At 36.5% G+C, this 22,285-nt stretch overlaps 1 protein-coding gene across 3 annotated transcripts in view; it reads left to right on the top strand.

Moving 5' to 3' along the window:
• Positions 1-22,285, top strand: part of KIAA0825 (KIAA0825 ortholog) — a 403,281-nt gene that overhangs the window by 23,018 nt on the left and 357,978 nt on the right. For 2 of the 3 annotated variants that reach the window (XM_067731233.1, XM_067731231.1), the window contains exon 2: positions 7,488-7,636. The exons of the other annotated variant lie outside the window; for it this stretch is intronic. The gene's annotated coding sequence lies outside the window, so the exon portion shown is untranslated. The remainder of the gene's footprint in view (positions 1-7,487; positions 7,637-22,285) is intronic. 3 annotated transcript variants of the gene reach the window in all.

The raw sequence follows: 22,285 nt of genomic DNA, 5'->3' as shown, positions 1-22,285 counted from the left end.
AGGTCCATTCTCCAGTAGGTCTGTGTCTTTATTCCTGTCTTACCCCTAGGTTCTTCATGACATTTTTTTTTCTTAGATTCCATATATATGTGTTAGTATACGGTATTTGTCTTTCTGACTTACTTCACGCTGTATGACAGACTCTAGGTCCATCCACCTCACTACAGATAACTCAATTTTGTTTCCTTTTATGGCTGAGTAATATTCCATTGTATATATGTGCCACATCTTCTTTATCCATTCATCCGATGATGAAGACTTAGGTTGTTTCCATCTCCTGGCTATTGTAAATAGAGCTGCAATGAACATTTTGGTACATGACTCTTTTTGAATTATGGTTTTCTCAGGGTATATGCCCAGTAATGGGATTGCTGGGTCATATGGTAGTTCTATTTGTAGTTTTTTAAGGAACCTCCATACTGTTCTCCATAGTGGCTGTACCAATTCACATTCCCACCAGCAGTGCAAGAGGGTTCCCTTTTCTCCACACCCTCTCCAGCATTTATTGTTTCTAGAGTTTTTGATGATGGCCATTCTGACCTGTGTGAGATGATATCTCATTGTAGCTTTGATTTGCATTTCTCTAATGATTAATGATGTTGAGCATTCCTTCATGTGTTTGTTGGCAGTCTGTATGTCTTCTTTGGAAAATGTCTATTTAGGTCTTCTGCCCATTTTTGAATTGGATTGTTTGTTTTTTTTGTTATTGAGCTGCATGAGCTGCTTGTAAATTTTGGAGATTAATCCTTTGTCAGTTGCTTGATTTGCAAATATTTTCTCCCATTCTGAGGGTTGTCTTTTTGTCTTGTTTATGGGTTCCTTTGCTGTGCAAAAGCTTTGAAGTTTCATTGGGTCCCATTTGTTTATTTTTATTTCCATTTCTCTAGGAGGTGGGTCAAAAAAGGATCTTGCTGTGATTTATGTCATAGAGTGTTCTGCCTATGTTTTCCTCTAAGAGTTTGATAGTTTCTGGCCTTACATTTAGGTCTTTAATCCATTTTGAGCTTATTTTTGTGTATGGTGTTAGGGAGTGTTCTAATCTCATACTTTTACATGTACCTTTCCAGTTTTCCCAACACCACTTATTGAAGAGGCTGTCCTTTCTCCGCTGTATGTTCCTGCCTCCTTTATCAAAGATAAGGTGACCATATGTGCGTGGGTTTATTTCTGGGCTTTCTATCCTGTTCCATTGATCTATATTTCTGTTTTTGTGCCAGTACCCTACTGTCTTGATTACTGTAGCTTTGTAGTATAGTCTGAAGTCAGGGAGCCTGATTCCTCCAGCTCTGTTTTTCATTCTTGAAATTGCTTTGGCTATTTGGGGTCTTTTGTGTTTCCATACAAATTGTGAAATTTTTTGTTCTAATTCTGTGAAAAATGCCAGTGGTAGTTTGATAGGGATTGCATTGAATCTGTAGATTGCTTTGGGTAGTAGAGTCATTTTCACAATGTTGATTCTTCCAATCCAAGAACATGGTATATCTCTCCATCTATTTGTATCATCTTTAATTTCTTTCATCAGTGTCTTATAATTTTCTGCATACAGGTCTTTTGTCTCCTTAGGTAGGTTTATTCCTAGATATGTTATTCTTTTTGTTGCAGTGGTAAATGGGAGTGTTTTCTTGATTTCACATTCAGATTTTTCATCCTTAGTGTATAGGAATGCCAGAGATTTCTGTGCATTAATTTTGTATCCTGCTACTTTACCAAATTCATTGATTAGCTCTAGTAGTTTTCTGGTAGCATCTTTAGGATTCTCTATGTATAGGATCATGTCATCTGCAAACAGTGACAGCTTTACTTCTTCTTTTCCGATTTGGATTCCTTTCATTTCCTTTTCTTCTCTGATTGCTGTGGCTAAAACTTCCAAAACTATGTTGAATAAGAGTGGTGAGAGTGGGCAACCTTGTCTTGTTCCTGATCTTAGTGGAAATGCTTTCAGTTTTTCACCATTGAGGATGATGTTGGCTGTGGGTTTGTCATATATGGCCTTTATTATGTTGAGGAAAGTTCCCTCTATGCCTACTTTCTGGAGGGTTTTTATCATAAATTGGTGTTGAACTTTGTCGAAAGCTTTCTCTGCATCTATTGAGATGACCATATGTTTTTTCTCCTTCAATTTGTTAGTATGGTGTATCACATTGATTGGTTTGCGTATATTGAAGAATCCTTGCATTCTTGGAATTAACCACACTTTATCATGGTGTATGATCCTCTTAATATGCTGTTGGATTCTGTTTGCTAATATTTTGTTGAGGATTTTTGCATCTATGTTCCTCAGTGATATTGGCCTGTAGTTTTCTTTCTTTGTGGCATCCTTGTCTGGTTTTGGTATCCGGGTGATGGTGGCCTCGTAGAATGAGTTTGGGAGTGTTCCTCCCTCTGCTACATTTTGGAAGAGTTTGAGAAGGATAGGTGTTAGCTCTTCTCTAAATGTTTGATAGAATTCACCTGTGAAGCCATCTGGTCCTGGGCTTTTGTTTGTTGGAAGATTTTTAATCACAATTTCAATTTCAGTGCTTGTGATCGGTCTGTTCATATTTTCTTTTTCTTCCTGATTCAGTCTTAGCAGGTTGTGCATTTCTAAGAATTTGTCCATTTCTTCCAGGTTGTCCATTTTATTGGCATAGAGTTGCTTGTAGTAATCTCTCATGATCTTTTGTATTTCTGCAGTGTCAGTTGTTACTTTTCCTTTTTCATTTTTAATTCTATTGATTTGAGTCCTCTCCCTTTTTTTCTTTATGAGTCTGGCTAATGGTTTTTCAATTTTGTTTATCCTTTCACAGAACCAGCTTTTAGTTTTATTGATCTTTGCTAATGTTTCCTTCATTTCTTTTTCATTTATTTCTTATCTGATCTTTATGATTTCTTTCCTTCTGCTAACTTTGGGGTTTTTTTGTTCTTCTTTCTCTAATTGATTTAGGTGCAAAGTTAGGTTGTTCATTCAAGATGTTTCCTGTTTCTTAAGGTAGGATTATATTGCTATAAACTTCCCTCTTAGAACTGCTTTTGCTGCATCCCATAGGTTTTGCGTTGTCGTGTCTCCATTGTCATTTGTTTCTAGGTATTTTTTGATTTCCTCTTTGATTTCTTCAGTGATCACTTCGTTATTAAGTAGTGTATTGTTTAGCCTCCATGTGTTTGTATTTTTTTACAGATCGTTTCCTGTAATTGATATCTAGTCTCATAGCATTGTGGTCGGAAAAGATACTTGATACAATTTCAATTTTCTTAAATTTACCCAGGCTTGATTTGTGATCCAGGATATGATGTATCCGGAGAATGTTCCATGAGCATTTGAGAAAAATGTGTATTCTGTTGTTTTTGGATAGAATGTCCTATAAATATCAATTAAGTCCATCTTGTTTAATGTATCGTTTAAAGTTTGTGTTTCTTTATTTATTTTCATTTTGGATCATCTGTCCATTGGTGAAAGTGGGGTGTTAAAGTCCCCTACTATGAATGTCTTCCTCTCTATTTCCCCTTTTATGGCTTTTAGTATTTGCCTTCTGTATTGAGGTGCTCCTATGTTGGGTTCAAAAATATATACAATTGTTACATCTTCTTCTGGGATTGATCCCCTGATCATTATGTAGTGTCCTTCTTTGTCTCTTGTAATACTCTTTGTTTTAAAGTCTATTTTGTCTGATATGAGAATTGCTACTCCAGCTTTCTTTTGGTTTCCATTTGCATGGAATATCTTTTTCCATCCCCTGACTTTAAGTCTGTATGTGTTCCTAGATCTGAAGTGGGTCTCTTGTGGACAACATATAAATGGGTCTTGTTTTTGTATCCATTCAGCCAGTCTTTGTCTTTTGGTTGGAGCATTTAATCCATTTACATTTAAGGTAATTATCGATATATATGTTCTCGTTGCCATTTTGTTAATTGTTTTGGATCTGTTTTTGTAGTTCTTTTTCTTCCCTTCCTCTAGTTTTCTGCATTTGTGTTCTCTGTTCCACAGGCTGCAGGATTGTAGTTCCTCTTTCGTCTGGTGTCTGCTCCCTGGTGGGTGAGGTTGGTCGAGGTGCTTGTGCAGGCTTCCTGGTGGGCGGGACTGGTACCTGCCCACTGGTGGATGGAGCTGGGTCTTTACCTCTGAATGCCAGGGCCATGTCAAGGGGTGTGTTTAGAGGCAGCTGTGGGCTCAGGATGACTTTAGGCACCCTGTCTGCTGATGGGTGGGGCTGTGTTCCTACATTGTTGGCTGTTTGGCTGGAGGCATCCCAGCACTGGAGCCTGCAGGCTGTTGGATGAGGCCAGGTCTCAGTGCCAAAGTGGCAATGTCCAGGAGTGCTCATGCTAAATATTCCCTGGGGCCTCTACTATCAGTGTCCTTATCTCCACAGTGAGCCACAGCCGACCCCCACCTCCCCAGGAGACCCTCCAAGACCTGCAGGTAGGTCTGACCCTGGCTCCTATGGAGTCACTGCTTTGCCCTGGGTTCCAGAGCACATGAAACTTTGTGTGTGCCCACCATGAGCGGAGTCTCTGTTTACCCCAGTCCTATGGAGCTACTGCACTCAAGGCCCACTGTCCTTCAATACCAAATGCTCTGGGGGCTCTTCGTCCTGATGCCAGACCCCCAGGCTGGGAAGCCTGGTGTGGGGCTCAGAACTCTCACTCCTGTGGGAGAACCTCTGTGATATGTGATATAATTATTTTCCAGTTTGTGGCTTGCCTACCCAGCGGGTATGGGATTTGATTATATGATGAAAGTGCCCCTGCTACTGTCTCGTTGTGGCTTCTTCTTTGTCTTTGGATTATCTTTTTTGGTATGTTCCAGTCTTTTTTTCAGTGGTTGTTTAACAGTTAGTTTTGATTTTGGTGTTTTCATATGAGGAGGTGAGCTCAAGTCCTTCTACTCCACCATGTTTTCCTAATCCCCTCCCTCCCATCTCTTTTGATCCTTAATTTTCTAGATAGTTATTTCGTATCTTCAAACACACCACTTTTCCCATTTACTTTTTTTTTTTTTTACTCACAGTCAGATAGTTAACTACGGAGAAGGAAAAAAAAAGAAGTTGCTGTACAAAAAGGTAGGGGAGGGAGATTCAGTGTTTCTTGGGCAGTCAATTGTTTGCATACTTTAGCTTCACTTCTTACTCCACACTTCTGCCAATGATATAGGACATTCTTTAATTGCAGTCTCTGCACACATTCTAGAGTTTTGCTTTTTCCAATCTGTTTTTACCATGAAAGCTCTTTCATCTGTCTTACATTGTACAAATTTGTAGTGATGCCTCTCTCAGTCTCTTCATTTTTGTGAGTTTACATCCTGTTCCCTCACCCCAACACACACCTTTTTTATCTTTTTAAGGGAATCTCTAGAGGAGAAGGGGGGGAAATACATGCTTATTGATTTTCCTAACCAAAAATTTTGTGCACATATTATTAAACAGTTGCAATGTAATGTGTATGTGTGTGCTTGGGTCCTGTTTTCATCTGTCCTTTTCAGCATTTTCTGCATTGCTATATTTCTTCATGATTATTATTTTAGTGGATTTTGAACCCATTTTTAAAGAATAGTTTGTTGTATTTTTATTATTATTACTGCAGTCGTTATTATTATTTTAGTTACTGCATCTTTCTCTTTCTTTACCCCATTCTCCATCCCACCATCAAGCACATTTACCTTTCCTCAGGTAACCAATATTAACAACATTGACAGTTTGTGGAACAGTAAGTCTTAATGTTTTCCTGTGGTCGAACTAATTGGCTGAAAGCTATCAAGAAGCACAATTCACCCTACAGGCTGACAATGTTATCAAGAAAGCAATTTCAATTATTTTTGGGTTTTCCATAAAATCTTGTGATTTCAGCTATGTAGTGTAGGTAATATGTTGTATCTCTGTAATGGCTCCCTAGTGTGGGCATCTCCACTTAGTTCTTAGACCGAACTGAACCATGTCTCTTATTACAATTCCTCTGTTTACTGTTTTGCTCAAATTTAGTTCCTAGACTGGCCAAGTTGTCCATGAGGGTTTTTGTCTGTTTCTGATGAAGTATCAACTGGAAGTCAGCTTGGGACAATGGATGTTAGTAACATTTAAGCACTTGTATATCAGACACCAGAGAAAGTCAAGAAGTATGAGAACAATCAATAAATATCAAGAGAAGCATCTGGAACCTTCTTCATATTAGTTTTCTAGTTGACCTAAGCCTAATGAAGAGATCATTTTGGCAGATCACAGATTATAAAATAGATTTTTCTATTAAGTAATATACTTATCATTTGACTTCTTTTCTTTTTCTTTTAGTAAGGCAAGATAAAGAAATAAGTATAGATTTTAGAATGAAGAAGTAAAACTCATTATGTATGTATGATGTAAAACCACAGAAAAAATAATAAGAGTTTAGAAAATATCCTGGATAAATACATCAATATACAAAAATTATACAAATACATACATATATAAACAAAACAAGATAAAGCCCTTGCAAAGAGATATTATTTATACTAACATTCAAAATATGAAGTTCCTGGGAGTACATCTGACATAACAAGACATGTGCAAAACTCCCATGGGGAAAATAGTAAAGCATTATTTTGTGACAATAAGACCTTAATAAATGGAATGATATACAATACACATGGCTTGGGAAACTCAAGATTTTACAGATGCCCAATTTGATCAATCAAATTCCTAACTGTCCATTTTGTTAGGGAGGAGAGAATACTTGACAAAAGATTTTAAAATTATATAGAAAGACAAAGGGCCAAAAACTAAGAATAACAACAGTGTATTTTGGTGCAGGGAAAGTCAAATAGATTGGTGGAATCTTACTACTGAATGTTTAGACCACAGACCCACCTCTTTGGTGACTTGACTTGGGAGGTTGTTAGAAACACAGAATCTCAGATCCCAACCCCAGATCAACTGAATCAGAATTTACTTTAATAAGATAACCTGGAAGAGTGGGGAAATATTTTTTTTAATTAAAACAAAATTAAAAAAAAAATATTTTGTCCATGCCACGCGGCATGTAGGATCTTAGTTCCCCAACCAGGGATTGAACTCGAGCCCCCTGCATTGAAAGCATGGAGTCTTAACCACTAGACCACCAGGGAAACCCCAAAGATGGTTTTAGTAAACAGTTCTGGGGCAACTGGTAATTAAACAAGAAAAACATAATTGTATTGAAAGGTATTGCTTATTTCATATGGTGCAACCATCCCTTACTCTCTGTGATCTACGTTTCTTTAGGAACATTTGAAAAATCAATGAAAATAAAAGGGATGTTTTGAATATCGTTTTCCTAGGTGCATCCGTCATCCATTTGCCTGTAATCTATGAATTATCTTGCTGATAAGGTTTTCTTAGGTATCCCAACTTCAGGATGTCTTTATGTGTTTCTAGCATCTCTTGGATCAAGTCTGTATATTATAACAATGATAGTACTGTCACTGCCAATGTAGATGACTAATGTTGTGACTATGCCCCCTCCATGTGGCAGTGATAAAGCTGTATCTAATTATTTTATAGGTGTGCTTTGTATATTTTGTGGAAAAAAAACTGCTGAAGATACTAGAGAAAGGGCAGCTCTTCTACTGACAACTCATAAGGAAATAATTTACCACCTACTTAGGATTAGAAGACAAGCTCATTCTTATAGTCTTCTGAAACAAAATTAGGTAAGAAATGTTTTTTGTCATATTTTAAATGATTTGTACTCTGCCTCCCCAGTTTGCTTGAAAGCTTCTATAATTCTATTCCTTTGGCCTCTAAGAGAAATGCAGTTAGCATTTTCCTTTAGGAAGGTAGTGTGCCAGCCAGCTGTCAGCCTTATGATGTGCCTGATCTCCGATGTCAGGGGAAGCACAATTCAATTTTAAACTAAGTCTTCTGCACAATAGTGCAGCAGGGCTGCCAGCATCTCTCTTTATGTTCCTTTCTTTCAAATTCTCCCTTCTACTCAAACAGTATAGCTTTATTTTTAAATCCTTTGTGTAAGATGAAACCACCACTAACTGACTTTACTTGTCTTTAGTTAAAAATCAATGAATTGACTGAAATAATCTGTATTTCAGCTACCCTTTCTCATTTCTAGAAAATAAAATACCACTGCTTGTTTAACTTATGACTTGTCTAAACATGTTGAAAGCATTGACTATGAGGCATAACACTCAGACGCTGAAAGGGAACTGTGACAAGTTCAGTCAAAAGGGAAAAGAGGAATAATTTATAAAAGGTGTTGCAGATAATGATGCCAGCCAGTTATTTTAAAATGCATCCATCTCACCTTTTAATGAATTAGATTTGTCAACAGGAAATGTTTTATGCACCACTTCTAATAAAAGTGGCATGCAGTGCTTTGAGGTTGGCTTCTTCAAAGCTAGAGTATCTTCAATTCAAAGGTATTTTTTAAATAATAGATATTAAAAAGTATATTTAAATAATATTAAGGTTGTGACACAAACACCAAATGACAAAATTCAGGAGTTTCAAAGCAGAGGCTGACATGCCTTCACTATTTCACATAGTAACTGTTTTTTAAATTAGGAGTGTAACAGACTGATTTGGGGATTGTGTGTCAGTTTAACTTTAGATTCTCTTGTTGTTTTGATTGGTGTCACAACCTTAATGTCAGCTTTTCAAATAGGTTTCCACATTTCCTTTGGTTTGAGGTCATTAAAAAATGCATATGATGAATCTAAGAGGCATAAATAGGTCACACTGAAGTGGAATTCCTTGCTTCTCTGGTATTGAGAGACAGCTAATACCTGCCTTATAAGTGGAAAAAGTTAGCTCATGCATTTTGGTAAATTTCTGTTTTTCAGGAATTTGATTCAGACCATTGTAAACCCAAATAACAAAACATGATGTTGGTATAATTGTTTCCTTGTTCCTCTAATCCAAACCATCCAATCTTGTTGGTTATCATCTCTAGATGTTAAGAATCACAATTCCAACAATTTTTTTTTCACTAAAAGTACAAGTTAAACCTGGTAATTATTTCAATAGAAGAATCCTTATTCAGTATAATTAAGTATAGGTAACCCTGCCTTAAATTTTTCCATATGCCAGTCCTTTATAGAAGCACTTTTAATCAGATCTTTTTGGGAGTAAAATCTTATTTTTTAAAGTAACACTTGTTATACAAAGCAAAATGTAGAGTAAAATCTGATATGTTGTGCTGAATATTAAAAAAAATTCTAGTACCACACTGGACATTAAAGGAGGAGCCTGGAGCCTTCCTTACCCCATTCTGCAAGGAAAGAGAGAAAGGGAGAGAGGAGGGAAATAATAATCTCCCTACCCAAATTCCACCCTTTTCCTTGATTCTCATCTTTCATGCTCTCACAGCGCAGGTCATATGTTGAATATAGTTTTAATTTAGAAAAATAAACATATCAGAATCTGTCCCACAACTGTCTTTTTCATCACCTGTGTTTGAGAAATAAACGGTGAAAAGAGAGGCAAATTATTTACTGATCTTTTCTTGCTGACTCATAAAGATACTGGCCAACCTAAAACACTTCATAGTTCTCATCTCCTCCTTGATTGAACCTGCAGGTTTTATCATTCTTGGTTTTTATCAATGACTGGGGGGGACATTAATCTTTCTTTCCTAGTTGTACTCCATTCACTGCCTTCTATCTCTTTAATTTTCAAGCAGTGTTGAATTTGAGAAATTTCTAACAGTTTTCATTTCTGGTTCTGACTTTACTTTTCTTTCCCACTGAACTCTCCCATATCACATCACTGTTAAATCATCACAATTCTGACAAGTAATATTCTTTCTAAGCCCCAGTCCTCAATAGCAAGAGGTAATTATGCTGCATTGTACAGTGGTTTGAAAATGTATACAGTTGTCTGTGAAGGTTTTGACCAACTCATCCAAATTCATCTAAACTATGCTAATGCCCTTTTTTGAACAAATGTTTTAGATCATTATTATTGTTCATCTAATACTAGTTCTGATTTCTATTTGGTAAAACTGAATTTTTAAAACAAAAATGCCTGTTTCTAAATTCAGAGAAAGCTATTCAAATAAATGAGTTGGAACTCAGTATACACCTGCAATATAAAAAAGTTTTCTGGCATAGAAACAAAATAATCTCTTTAAATAGTATAGACCAAAGCCAGCTTTATACAAATTCATTTAGAGTAGTTTCAGATTTATGTAATTAATAAAGTTGGATAGTGGGTCTAACTTATATATTAAATGTCCTTCAGTGTACAGTGATGTTCTAGTGACTGGCTGGAAAAAAATGATAGAATTTTATTTAGTGTTTCTGCTATGTCAGTCAATTCTCTAAATGGCTTTCTAATGGGATACAATATATGCTTTTAATAGATTTCTATAAGATTAAGAGATAATATTTATTGCGTGCTTTCTATGTTCCAGCGAATATGTTCTAAGTAGTATCATAGAATATGTTCTATGTTCTAAGTAGTATCCATGGATTATCTCATGTAATCCTCATAACAACACTTTAATCTCACTATTTTACAGATATGGTAGAGGCACACAAGAAGGTTATAAAACCAGTAAGTAATGGAGCTAGGACTCCAACACTAGCACTGTTACTCCAGATCTCATACTCTAAGCCCCCGCTACTCAAAATGTGGCCCCAAGCCAGCAGTATCACCATTACCTGGGAACTTGTTAGAAATGCAGACTCTTAGGCTCCACCCCAGTATCATATTATCATGTATAATGTGAACAGGGATCCACTATAGACCCAAGTTATCTTGAAATCACTTGTATAAAGAACAGAAAAAGAAAAAATCCCAGACCATAAACAGCAAGTCTTTCTCTCTACTGGGCAGCTAACTACTTCAACATCTGAGACTTTCTTGCAATCACATTGCAGCACACTGCCTTTGAGTACAGACTCTGGACCAGATGCCTATGTTTGAATCTCAGCTCCCATTTCTAGCTGTGGGACCCTAGGAGGGTTACACAGCTCTTTGCATCTCAACTGCATCATCTGGGAAATAAGGTCTAAAACGGTACTTACTTCACACGATCGTTGTGAAGATGAAATGAGTTAATCCATGGAAAGGTTTTAAAACAGAGCCTGATGTGAGATAAGTGAAAAAATGTTATCTACTGTAGTAGTAGTTGTTGTTGTTAATTATGATTCTTATCTTAGAGTCACATCTCATACTTTTTGGTTATCAATTGGTAATAACTTGACAAATATTTTTGTTAGCAGGGCTTACCACATAAAGGGATATCTTTGATGTTAGAGTCCAAATCATAAACTTTAGTTTTTGTATTTTTCTGAAAACTTTCTCCTTGTGGCACTTCCCGCCTGTGAGTTCTGCTAAATGCCACTTGATTGGGATACTTAACTAGTTAAGTCCAATGCACTCAATTCAAACTCAAAATGAAATATGTAACAGTACAGTGAATTTTAAAATATAGTATATGCTTTTAAACTGAATAAAGATAATGAGGATTGTAAGCCCATTTGGCTAGCGACTGGCATAAGTAGTACAGAAAAATCAGGATGAAGAATGTTTATTTGAAGGCTGCATGCTTTGGAATCTTGTTTGTTTCCTTCTGGGTGGGCATAATTCTGAATTTAATCACGGAAGTCTTCAGGGGGAATAATGGTTTAGTGTGCAAGTACTTACTTAGCAACTATTTAAGAATACATCTAATGTCTGAAGTGAGATTGCATGTTCCTATATAAAATACCATTTTGAAAGCTGATTTGTGAAAGGCACTGAGATAAAGATCCTTGGTGGAAAAAATATCCTGGGAAACTTTTAATTGTCAATTCCAGGACACACACCCAAAAAGTTCAGTTCACTAGGCCTGGGATGAGGCCCACCCAGGTATTCGAATTTTTAACAAGTGGCCAAGGTAATTCTGCTTAAATTAGTGTCTTCAACTACACTTTGAGAAATACTGCAGTAGAGGCAAAGACGTGAACTGAAAAAAGCTTTTGTTGACCACCAATTCCTTTTTGCAACATTGTCCTCTTTGGTACTAGTTTCTTTCTATCCTATGACCTACTCTCTCTATCTTCTTTGGCCTTTCCCTTACCCCCGTTAGTGGTTCCCAAGTGATCTTTAATTTTCTGCTTTTCTCTTTTTTACTCTTTCTCAAAGAATATATCTTCCGGATTTATCAGTCATATCTTTTCAGGTGGTTCTACAAAATAATCACAAAGGTCTCTTTAATCTAAAAATCTCTAAGCCAAAAGGAAGGTGCTGAAATCAATTTAGAGGCTTTGGGCAACATTTAAAAAAAGAAGAAGGAGAAGGAGGAGAAGGAGAAGGAGGAATAGAATAGAAAATATCAAAGGAAGTACTAACGATAAGCAATGTTTCATGGAGCTTTTCTTTAAGATATGTGTGTACACCTACACATTGGATTGCAATGCCTTTTTTTTTTTTTTTTTGCGTTATGCGGGCCTCTCACTGTTGTGGCCTCTCCCGTTGCGGAGCACAGGCTCCGGACGCGCAGGCTCAGCGGCCGTGGCTCACGGGTCCAGCTGCTCCGCGGCATGTGGGATCCTCCCGGACCAGGGCATGAACCCATGTCCCCTGCATCGGCAGGCGGACTCTCAACCACTGCCCCGCCAGGGAAGCCCCCTGCAATGCACTTTTATAACCTTGTAGGTCATAGTTCAAAAAGTTTGAAACATACTGAGTCTTGGTCTCCTGAACTTCCGTGTGACATTACGAACACTATGTTTTCTTATGCATTTCCCTCATATATCTAACCCATCTCTATTCTGGACATTACCATTTGTATAATCCATTAAAAATTGTCATGTCTAGGGGCTTCCCTGGTGGCGCAGTGGTTGAGAGTCCGCCTGCCGATGCAGGGGACATGGGTTCGTGCCCCTGTCCGGGAGGATCCCACATGCCGCTGAGCGACTGGGCCCGTGAGCCATGGCCGCTGAGCCTGCGCGTCCGGAGCCTGTGCTCCTCAACGGGAGAGGCCACAGCAGTGAGAGGGCTGCGTATCGCAAAAAAAAAAAAAAAAAATGTCATGTCTAAAACTGAATTTGCTGTGCCTTCTTGCTAACATTTTCCTCCTAAGTTTTAAAAATCTATCCATAAACTACTTTTCTGTCATCCAGATTAAAATTTCAGAATTCCTTTGTAATAATTTAGCCCTTACTACATAAATTTCCCTATAGCCTCATATTACTACCCTGGCCTATCCTGTGGCCCTACCCAGCAGGAAACCTTATGGGCACCCATAGTAGTCCCCGCTCCTCAGCTAGCTTCTTGAAGGCTACTATGAGCATGCACTGCATGGTATCTATAGCTGCCTTCTTCAAGACTGTAAGAGCCTTTGACAGCAAGAAGCCCTGCTCTGTACAATGCCCACCTCTTTTTCTTAGCTATTCCTGTCATCATTACTCACTGTTATTGCCAAGGAAGAGGCACACCCTGGATTTTACCCTTTGCTACTTTCTAATGACATATCCACAAGTTTTCTGCCTCTTATCATGACTATAATTTTCACATCGTCTTGTTTGGTTTCTCTGATGACTTGGGTCTCAAGTCCAAGCTTTTGATGCCTAGGATATGTAACACCTGGCTGGTGTTCTCTCAGCTATAATTGCCTGCCTCACTCAGCGACCCCAAACTATCTAGTCGTACATTGGAAAGTCATTTCAAATCTATCTTTCCTTTTCTCGTGTTCCCGTCCTCTTCCTATTCATCATCACCTTCATCTGGATTAATTTACTATCCTCCTAACTGATCATCCTACAACTGTTCTCTCACCCCACACCAAAATCATCTTAACACCCTGTTTGATAAATATTTATAAAGTGGTAGTCATGTACTGCCTTAGTGAAAAACTTTTTATGACTCCCTGTTTTGTATAGGATAAAAGTACAAATATTTTCCTTCTGGAGGAGAAAAGGCCTTAGGATACCCATCTGGCCATAGCATTCCTATTTTACCTTTCACTATTTTCATTTGTGAATTTTCTGTTCTAGTTCCCCAAAGCAGTCCTATATATGTTCCAGGGATGTTCTCACCATTTTAATTACCAGGACCCCTTGTTGGTTGTGGTTCATCATTGTGGAGCAGGCAGCTCTGGCTGAGGTTTAGGAGTAGGGTCCCACTACATACAAAGAAACCTCAAGCTGAGGACCTCATTACACATTGGCAATAAGAAGTTAGTAAGAGCCCACACTGTAGAAGAAGAGGGAAATGAACAGGAGACCAACTCATTATTTACTTCTCCACTTACTGTCTGGCTGAGGCTCCTCATGTCCTCCCTTCACTAGTTGTTGGATCATTCTCAGAATTGGAGAGCACGTCAATCTATACACCGTGAGAGACTGTGTCATCAACTGTGGGGCCTGTGAGGCTGTGGACTTTGCAAGATCACTGGGCTCCCACCTTTATCTTCCTTTTTCTTGGCGGCTTGACTTCTCTATTTTCCTCTGCCCAAAGGGAATGTCCTTCTGCAGGACTTCTAGATCATTTGTTACTTGTACCACTCAGTTGATACTAAATTAGCTAATGCCTTGTAATATTTTATTTTTGTTTTTGTCTCTCCTGTGTCAAAAGTAATGCTCATTATAATAAGTTCAAACAAAAATAGATTATAAAGAGCAAATCTTTCCTTTTCCCTGTTCCTTTTTAGTTCTACCACCCACAGCTTAGCACTATTGATAGTTTGTTGAGTACCCTTCCTGATTTGGGGGATGATTGGCTTTTTTTCAGAAGTATTATACTGTATCATGATGCATATATAATTCTACAACTTACTTTTTAAAATAAAATACTATAGCATTCTGGAAATCTTTCTATCTCATGCCATACAGAGCTAGATTGTCATTTTTTATACATGTGCTTTCATTTTATATATGTTATATTGATGTTTAAAATACCCCATGTACTGACGTCACATTATATATCCAGTTTGCCCAGGATAGTCCCATTTTAGGCCTTTTATCTCAGTATTTCATTGGTTTAGTGTTTGCCTCAGATTTTTCATTTTTGAATGAAGTATTATTTAATAGTTACATATAAATAAACTAGGAGAGGTTTAGGTAGACCTACACCTTGTTTGTCTACATCCTGGCATGTTCTCATATGTGAGACACCAGTATAGTGAACAGAATTCTCACTTTAACATATGGTTAAATTGGCCAAATCCCATTTATCTTTTCCAGTTCCTTTCCAGAAGTAATATAAGCTAACACATCTTTTTCAAGGAGAGCAGGAAGGGTGCTTGCTGATAAAGTAAATGCACTCTGGCACGAGCAGTTAGATACAGCTAGCTTCTTCAGATCTTAGGGGATGGTGGTGGCAGAACTATTCTATGCTGCCGGCTCTGCTGGCCACTTGATGCGCAGCCAGTTGTACTGAGCCCTGTGGTTACTTTGGCCTGTGGATTGCACATTTCCCATCCTTTATTCAGTTTTGCCAGAGTGAATACAATCTGAGCTCTCTATTACTGCAAGGATTTTATTACATATCATATGATATAAATCTACAGCTATTTATTTTACTGTTGGGTAACACATTTTTATTTTGTAATAACCATTTTGGTGACAGTGATTTAGAAAAAACAAAAGAAAATAACAGTGTACATTTAATAGTTAGTACTAAATTTCATTACACTTGCCGAAAAGAATTAATGTGTAACTCACACTATGGGGGCTATAATGATATCACAGAAGACATGAAAACAAGAAGACATAGAGGGACTTCCCTGGTGGTCCAGCGGTTAAGATTCTGTGTTCCCAATGCAGGGGGCCCGGGTTCAATCCCTGGTCAGGGAACTAGATCCCACATGCTGCGGCTAAAGACCCCGCATGCTGCAAGGAAGATCCCGCGTGCCAAAACTAAGACCTGGTGCAGCCAAACAAACAAATAAATAAATAAATAAAAATACTAAAGAAAAAAAGAAGACATAGAAGCATCAACATCTATTGCATAGTCTTAAGACCATGCCCGAAAATACAACATTTTAATACTTAGCTGCAGAAGGTACATTTGTGTACCACTTTATGAAACATGACTTTTCATTTAGATCAAGTGACCGTACTAAATTAATTTCTCTCATCTTCAGCTTCAGGTTTTCTTGTGCATGTATGAAAGGTGAAACAATAGCTGTTAATGTATTGGCTCTATTAAAAGAACTTTACTAACACTTAAATGATGCCACTTTTACCTCAGTATCATTGGATATTTCTAGTAAAAAAAATCAATTCCAGTAATGGTTCAAGTTTCTTGTCTAATACATGGCATCAAAGTAAAGCATTTAGAAGTTCGTTCTGTAAAAGGTGAAACACTTGACATTATTGTGAATACTATTTATTGTAAATTGAATTACAGACTGCAACATACATGATAAAATTGTTTGGTCTTGGTGATATTAAAGATATGTTGGGACTTCCCTGATGGTCCAGTGGTTAAGACTCTGTGCTTCCACTGCTTCCATCCCTGATCGGGGAACTAAGATCCTGTGCAGACAAAAAAAAAAAAAAAGTTGAGGTAGAACATAACATCATAAATTTTTTTGAATAAATTTAGAACCTATAGAGAGAACTATACTTAGAATATGTTGTGATGCACATATTTGTGCAATTCATAATTGCCTCTAAGAAATCTATAAAATCTACCAATCTAAATAGAAGATATAGTTCTAAAAGAGTACAAATATGTTTATACATACATGAAATAACCAGCCTGGAAATTTTTTAAAAATATTTATTTATTTATTTTATTTACTTGGCTGTGCCCCATCTTAGTTGTGGCACGTGGGATCTTTGATCTTCCTTGTGGCATGCAGGATCTTTAGTTGTGACCTGTGGGATCTAGTTCCCTGACTAGGGATCAAACCTGGGCCCCCTGCATTGGGAGTGTGGAGTCTTAGCCACTGGACCACTAGGGAAGTCCCCAGCCCGGAAATGTTTATGGTTAGATTGATCTGATAAAATAAAACTAACTTAAGCATGGCAGTATACACTTTCTCTCTAACACATATATATGGAATCTAAAAAAAAAATGGTTCTGATGAACCTAAGGGCAGGACAGGAATAAAGACACAGATGTAGGATTTTAGAAATTTTTGAGACTTTGAAGAGTAAGTTTGTAAATCAATGAAAATATCCTACCATGGTATTAAATACTTTCATAAAAGTGTTCTCTAAATTTTGGTGCAGTTTCTGCAAAATCTACTGGAAATTTTTAGTCAAAGCATTTAACAAGTAGAAGGCAAAAAATTCAGTTTATGTGAAGCTTTTAGGGAATTGCAATTATTGAACACAAAACTTGCAAATAGGAGGACCTTGAAATGTTTCTCCGTGAAATCAAATGGGAAACTGAACAAATTAATTTATAAGAACTCGAATGATGTATAAAATTTAATTGTGAAATTCCATAATTGTGTTTCGAAATACCTATGCTTATGGGGAAAATATTTTGATGGAGTTCATATTTTTAATTGAATAAATTTATATTATGGTTCAGAATGAAGTTAACCTGGAAAAGCCTACAAGTTTGCAGTACCTAAATTTAGCAAAACATAAAAATAGAACTACCATATGACCCAGCAATCCTACTGGGCATATACCCTGAGAAAACCATAATTCAAAAAGAGTCATGTACCACAGTATTCATCGCAGCTCTATTTACAATAGCGAGGACATGGAACCAACCTAAATGTCTATCAACAGATGAATGGATAAAGAAGATGTGGCACATATATAAAATGGAATATTACTCAGCCATAAAAAGAAACAAAATTGAGTTATTTGTAGTGAGGTGGATGGACCTAGAGTCTGTCATACAGAGTGAAGTAAGTCAGAAAGAGAAAAACAAATACCGTATGCTAACACATATATATGGAATCTAAAAAAAATGTTTCTGAAGAACCTAGGGGCATAACAGAAATAAAGACAGAGACGTAGAGAATGGACTTGAGGACACGGGGAGGAGGAAGGGTAAGCTGGGATGAAGTGAAAGAGTAACATTGACGTATACACTACCAAATGTAAAATAAATAGCTAGTGGGAAGCAGCCTCATAGCACGGGGAGATCAGCTCGGTGCTTTGTGACCACCTAGAGGGGTGGGTTAAGGAAGGTGGGAGGGAGACGCAAGAGGAAGGGGATATGGGAATATATGTGTGCATATAGCTGATTCACTTTGTTACACAGCAGAAACTAACACACCATTGTAAAGCAATTATACTCCAATAAAGATGTTTTTAAAATAAATAAATAAATAAATTTAGCAAAACATTGAAAATAAGCATATATATTTATTTGATAAATTTGTCTTATGTTATTAGTCCAAAAAGGCACTTTGCATACAGGCAAAAAAATAGAAACTGTAAAAATATTTTGGCTAGAGTATTTATGTATTTCATTATTAAAAATCAAAATTGGTGATATTTTCCACTAGTGAATTTGCTCTGAACTTAATAAATTTACCAGGTAGATTTGCACCTGAGAAAGAGTATACAGAAGAGTCACTTGAAGGTGTCAACAACTTAAAATTTACTAACCATAAATTGTATCTTGGAAAATTATAAAAATAATACAATCATATTTTTAAAAATACATTCTTCAGAAAAATAACTGAGAGGCAGACACAACTAAGAAATTGATTAAAGTATATGAAATGTACCAAGAATCATCTGTTTTTATATTTTTAATGTTAAAACAATATAAAGATTTTTTTACTTCAATGGGCATAGATATAGGAATTTTTTGAAAGAATGTTATTTTGAATATAAGTATTACATAGGTCCACAAATATTATAAAGCTACTTACTTGATTTGTAAGTATCCATCTCAAAAAATTACATAATTTAAATTATTTTCAGTACCCTTTTTACTCCAAGAAAAAAGGTCCTAGTTTGAATGAATAAATTCTATAATCCTTTGATGTATATGTGCTTCATCCCCGCCTTCCCAAATCCCATTTCCCCTTTTCCAAATGATTGCTTTATTGTAATCCTTATACTTCAAATTCATTATTTCCAAAATGAACACTCCCTTTCCCCCTACAAATTAAAAATGTAACTCTTTCCTGTGATTTTTCTCTTTCGCTTAAGAGTATGTCTTTTCTATCAGTCATTTAGAGTTAAAATCTTGCTATAAACACTGATTCCTCTCTCACCTTTACAAAGATCATTCTGGTGGTAGGATAGAGAATGAATTAGGAGATAATGCTAAAAATAGGGAAACACTTTAGCAAACTGCTGTACTAATCCAGCAGTTTGGATTTTGGATTTACACAGAAGCAATATGAGAACAGGGTTGTATATGACAAATATGAAGGCAAACTAACCATCTGGCTATGGGACTGGTGAGAGAACATTAGAACATGGTGGATGGCTCCCACATTTCTGACATGAGTGCCTAGGTTGATAGTGGTGCTGTTAACTATCAGAGGGACCTAAAGAAAATGAAGACCTTTTAGAGGGAAGATAATAAAATTGTTTGGGGCATGTTGAGTTTAGGTGCCTGTGGGATATCCACGGGAGTTATCCAGTGTGGAGTTGGACAGTTAGAACAGGAGCTCCAAACACAGGTTGTAGCAGAAGACATGGATACTGATGAAATTGTTCACTCAGAGGACCACAGGAAAGAGACAGAAAAAGGGACTGGTAAAGGAAACTGAGCTGTGGTGTCCAGGACAGATTTAGGGAGAAACAGTGCCCTAATAGCACTTCCTTTGGGGAAGGAAGTGCCTGTGACCAGTGTGGAGTGTAGCAAGCAGTTTGGACAGAAGACTGACATTTGGCAATTTTGAGGTTCTATAACTATAGGAAGAATTCAGGCCTAGCTTAGGAAATGTTCCCAGAAATATCATACCATTTGAAACTTTTAGATTTAAGTTTAATAAATTAAGCTTCAAAGATATAATAGTTTATGTATAGTTTTGCAGGTAACATTTATTCTACTACTTCTCTACAAACTTATTATCATTATTCATTTTTACTTTGACTTTTTTCAAAGTTTCACATTGTGTGTACAAGGGCATGTTGATTAGTATAGAGTGGACTTTCTAATATCTTGTCAAGAATGTCAGTTTTATTATAATTTCACACATAGAACTATTCTAGAAATTTGACTTTGAAGTTGAGTCAATCCAAAACAATTAAAAAAATCTCTTTATTTTTCATTCTTAGGATTGTTTCTCAATGGTATCTATGCATAAAATTTTAATGTTTATACATTTTATTTTTACTTATTAGTTCTTTCAAAGAATGTTTTCTGTATCTTTAGACTTTATTTAGTAATTAAAGCACCTAATTTAAGTAGTTTTCTTTCTATAGTCCATGCCTCCACATTGCCTCTTATATGTTAATTTTGGTCCCTCAGCTTTGGTATATGATTCATCTTTTAGTAGAAAAATACTGGGTTCTTTCATCACAATTACAGTCATTGGTCTGATAATCCTATGAGTAAATCTACACAAAACAAGAAGCTCATATCAAACTCGTGGCAGGTTTAGTTAAAATTAAAATGCACGCTCAACTGTAGAGATTGTCAAGTGTGGAAATAATATTTGTCCAGCTGGACAGCTTTCTTTTGTAGTTGCTAAATGAAAGTTGAGATTCTGTCTGCTCCTTGAAAGCTTCTGTGTCATGACGGTAATTTGGACTGTTTGTGGTTTGACAGGGATTATTAAAATCAGATGAAGTGAAGGGAAGCAAGTGTGAGAAAGCAAAATTGACACTGACACTCTCTATTATTTGCAGCTTGGATCATGATGACTATGTTGATATGATAGATTCACTGTTGAGATATGTTAAGCAGCAAATAAAGTAAAAAGCAAGAATAGTGATGGATTTTCAGATTTAACATGAAGAAATCCAATATTTACTTTCACTGATTACTTTTTAAATAGGTTTTCAGGTCATTTCATATGAATTTATTTATAACCAACAACAAATTATCCCTCTATTGAACTATAGAATTAAAAAGTATACTGCAAAGGCAGGATAACAGGAAATTAAATATTAAAGAAATAGATCACATGATTAAAATAATAGAATTTTTAAACTAGAAGGGTCCTTAAATATCGCTTTTATCTGATTTCCTTTTTTGGTAGATGGAAACTAGAAAGAGTTTTAAGGTATCACATTTAAATGTTATTTGATAGCATAAATAAATGTAAAATCTAATTTTTCACCATAAATATATTTTCTTACCTTTTCACAGTTATTATAGTATATTATAGTTATATGTTTTCTATAAATAGTATTATCTACTTTAATGAAGTAAATGCCTTCCATAAACATGACCTTCTACTGAAAGCATTCTTAGTAGAAGGAGTTATAGCAAAAGGCTATTTCAAGATGCCAACCAAGGACAGTTATAGTAGAAAAATATAAATAAATATGACGAATACATATATATAAAACTAGGTGAAGAACCTGGAGTTATTCTATGCATTGTGGAAAACCTTCAGTGGTATTTAGGCAGGGTAGTGAAATGATCTGAATTGGTTTGTAACATGAGAAGTCTAATGCCAGTGTGCAAGGTGGATATCACCCAGGTTTCCTACAATTCGGTTCAACGGTTCTAACACTAACTACCTGGAGTTAGCACAGTCATTGCAAGTGAAAGGCTTAGTCCTGCAAGACTGCCCCCACTTCAGACGTGAGCAAGTGAGGTCTCCAGGGATACCCGCTTCTGCCTGGCTGACTACAAATTCAGCAGCTCCCACAGGTTCAGTAATTCATTTGAATGACTCACAGGACTCAGGAAAGTGCCATACTTCTGATTACAGTTTTATTAAAAAGGATACAACTCAGGAACAGCCAAATGGAAGAGACACATCGGACGAAGTAAGGAAGGGGGTAGGAGTGGCAAAAACCAAGTATGTATTTATTATACCACACATATGTATTTATGTATCTTGGAGACAGATAGTGTTCCAGATTTGGGGCGCTGGTGCAGAAAGAAGGATAAGTCAAATTTGAGAGCAGTGGTGACCATTTAAGATATTAGGAAGAGAAAGGGTCAAAGAATTTGATGACCATTTAAAACAGGGGTCAGCAAACTTTTTCTATTAAAGGCCAGATAGTAAATATTTTAGGATTTGTGGGCAGCATATGGCCACTGTAGTATATTCTTTTTTGTTTGTTTTTCAATTTTTACAACATGTTAGAAATGTAAAAACTATCCTTAGCTTGTAGGCCATAGAAAGCACAGACTGCACCATAGTTTGCTGACTCCTGATTTAAAATACTAGGCATGGAAGAGGGAGATTAGGTAGGTGGTGACCCTATGACATAGGAAGAAAAGTTATTTTAAGAAAAAGATTTTTTTTTTTCTTAAGGTTATTTATTTATTTATTTTTATTTTTGGCGGCGTTGGGT

Source organism: Pseudorca crassidens, chromosome 3 (genome assembly GCF_039906515.1).
Source record: "Pseudorca crassidens isolate mPseCra1 chromosome 3, mPseCra1.hap1, whole genome shotgun sequence".
NCBI lineage: Eukaryota > Metazoa > Chordata > Mammalia > Artiodactyla > Delphinidae > Pseudorca > Pseudorca crassidens.
Note: the sequence above shows the minus strand (reverse complement) of the source record. Positions and strands in the feature narration are given on the sequence as shown.